The sequence below is a fragment of the Bacillus rossius genome (assembly GCF_032445375.1).
Source record: "Bacillus rossius redtenbacheri isolate Brsri chromosome 4 unlocalized genomic scaffold, Brsri_v3 Brsri_v3_scf4_2, whole genome shotgun sequence".
In the NCBI taxonomy this organism is placed as follows: Eukaryota; Metazoa; Arthropoda; class Insecta; order Phasmatodea; family Bacillidae; genus Bacillus; species Bacillus rossius.
In genome coordinates, this window is record NW_026962011.1 from 6,062,944 (window position 1) to 6,066,160 (window position 3,217).

Here is a 3,217-nt window from a genome sequence, read left to right on the forward strand (position 1 = left end):
ACTTTTTTTTTTTTTTGTCACAGTGAATGCGCTTCGAGGGGTTTAGCTGTCAACAGCCACTTGAGGCACTTGAAATGTTTCCAGGGAAGGTGAAAGAGCAGGCAATTAAAAATGAAACAAAAGCTACTGGTGTGCTCATAATGCTCTTACCTTCGAAAGCTTCTTACTCTTAATAGACAGTATTTCCACTCATAATGCATAATTCTGCTTTTATTCAGGCCACCTCCCTTTCCAGAGAGAACCAATGTTGCTCTTTGTGGTAATGCGTGGTAATAATTATTCAACTACTTAACTTCTGGAGAAAACATTCCTTATAAAAATATCTTTTGTTCCGCCAACGTCACAAACAATCTGGATTTTAGCAATTTCACGCCAAATTAGTTTTTTTGGCCTTATAAGCTTAAAAACTATTTAAAACCTCAAGAGTATTAACTTTAATAAAAAATTATTTCATTATGTTTGTTTTCATTATAATTTTTAATTTTCTCACAGAAATAAAGTAATGTACTTATTATTAAAACCCAAAAATTAAACCATTGTTGTTATGCAAATTAGTTTATGCATAAACGTTCATTACTCCAGTATGTAATAGCATATGTTTATTATCCTTGATAAGATCTCATTAAATGATAGGTAGATCTGTTAAAAGTAAAACTTTACCAATTACTGTACTAGTAAAACATTCTAATAGTATAATGTTACGTATAATTACACGATTCCACAGGAATTCGATCGTAAGAATTCATAGAACTGGCCAGAAGAATATTTATCAGGAAATAATATCAACAGTTCTTAAGATAAATTAGCAAAACCATAATCAAAATTTAAATTCCAGGTAGGCTTAAAACTTTGTTTGAAAGAGTTAATTTTCTTTATCTTTCGGGGGAAGGCCTCCATAAAAGTCAGTTTCTTTTGTTGTATGTCATACCTTGTGATCCCTTACCTCCAACCCCCTCCCCTTCATAGTGCTGAGTTACCTTATATATACACAATCGCATTTTTAAAAGTTTATTTTAAATATTTATGCTGGAAATAAAATATGTAGTGCAGATTTTTATTGTTGTCGGTTTCCATTAAGTCCAAAAAGATGAAATTTGTTTGTTTATGATATTTAATGCATTTATGGAAGGTAGGGAAAATAAATACTTCAGCCCCTTACAGTCGATGCATATAATGTTATTATTTCTCCGTGCTGTCTCGAAAGCTACGCCCATGAAGTTTTTGTGGAACATATTATATTAATTATGTAACTATCAAAAGTATTTATGTTTCAAATTGTTATAACATACGTCTGGGATTGTATTTTGCACTGAATAATCAATTTATAAGCAGTAAGATAACTAAACCTAATGCAATCAACGTAGATACAGAAATGAAAAACCAGAGCAACCCACTGCATCCTTCAAACATTAATCGATAAATAAATAACTTCCGGAGTACAGGAAGTATTGTTATCATTAATAAGGCTGTCAGGCAATGTGAGTTACTGTATACATTTAAAAATTATTAGTTATTATTTTAGATATAATAATATTGGCAACACAAACAGTTTCTACTAATTTCGTGGGATTAATAAAATTGTACAAATATCATGTTTAGGTGTAGTGCCATTTATAGCACAAACATAAATAACTAATGTATTGATTGAATAGAAGGAAAAAACTTAAACTTGACGTTGCAGTTAACAATATCCGGAAGGCAGATACCCACGATGTAACCTTGGCAGCTAGGGAGTAAAAACGGCAGAAGAAATTTCTTCAAGAGAGAATTACATTATTTCAGATATTATGTACTGTAAAAAAGTTATAACCGAGTCTTTTAGTACATCTAGCATTGGTAAAGTGTAAACTCGTGTGTTCTCATGTTGAAAATAAACTTACAATACGAAACTTGGAAAAAAATGCAACATATAATCCTTAAAAATAATACCGAGCATGATAATATATACCAATAAATAAAACATTCCCTATTCAGGTACCAAAATTTCTGGCACTAATCACACGCGTACTTCTGCTCCCGCCGCTAGAATTCGCTGCCTGAAACTTAAACGTTGCTTGCCACCATCACGCGCAGACAACAGCACGAACCTACCAAAAATTTAAACTATCAGGAACTGCTCCGATAAAAGAGTAAAAGGTTTGAAAATATCCTAAGCCCCGGCTTTGGAGCTGATTTTCGACAAGGAATTTTGCTAAAATGCTGTCCATGTTCTTAAAATTCACTAAACAGTTAATACTTTAAAGTTGCCACACACATTATAATTTATACTCCTATGACATGACTAAAATATTATTCTGGCATTACTAGAATTTTTATTCTGAAACATTTCAAAACACATATTAAAATCTAAGTGTTTGTTTGGGTATTTGTTTTTGTCCAAACGACTGAAATCAGTCTATAAATTTTTTCTACAAACAAACATGATTTTTTGAGCTGATTCAACATTATTATTACATTATATTATATCATAATTTTACCAAGAAATATTTCTAGTGACAAGGTTTAAACCACGCCAAAATTTGCACTTGAACTATACAAGCGCGCGCTCTAGCGTTACTGCTACTGAGCCCATTAAAATTTGACAAGAATAAAATGTATTATCAACATCGTAATGCCAGTTTTCTTAGGTATTTTAAAACTTGCAATTACTTTTTACTATGACTATTTTAGTTTAGCAAATATATATAGGCCTATATATTTAATGGCAGTTTCACTATCATAAAATTTTAATTTGGCCCACCAGTACGTTTTAGTTGTGTCCGCTAATGTTTACGAAAGTGACCACACGCGTTTTTACGTTGCTACACGTGGGACGCGCCATCTTGACCAATTCGGCACCGTGGTTAACAACTTCCGTTCCCCGCGGTTAACAACTTCCGTTCATTCGACTTTCGTTTCCATTCCCGAAATTTCCTTCCACCGAATGCCGTGTACCGAGAGGTGGGATGTTTTACGCATCAAAAATCTGCGATCGTACGTGACATCGTTGGAAAGAGTACGGATCGGATCAGCCCACGCCGGTGTCGCGAGGCAGATTCGTACGCATATGCACGGATGAACACACACACACACATATGTATATATTTCAATCCTCGTCCTTCCTACCTAACCCTCAGTGCACCGATACCCTCGCAGGGCGCGCACACGCCGGGAAATAACACAATTTCTTGAGTAAATACCGAGAGAGCGGTTTCCCCGTCGAGGAAACACGCGGCGT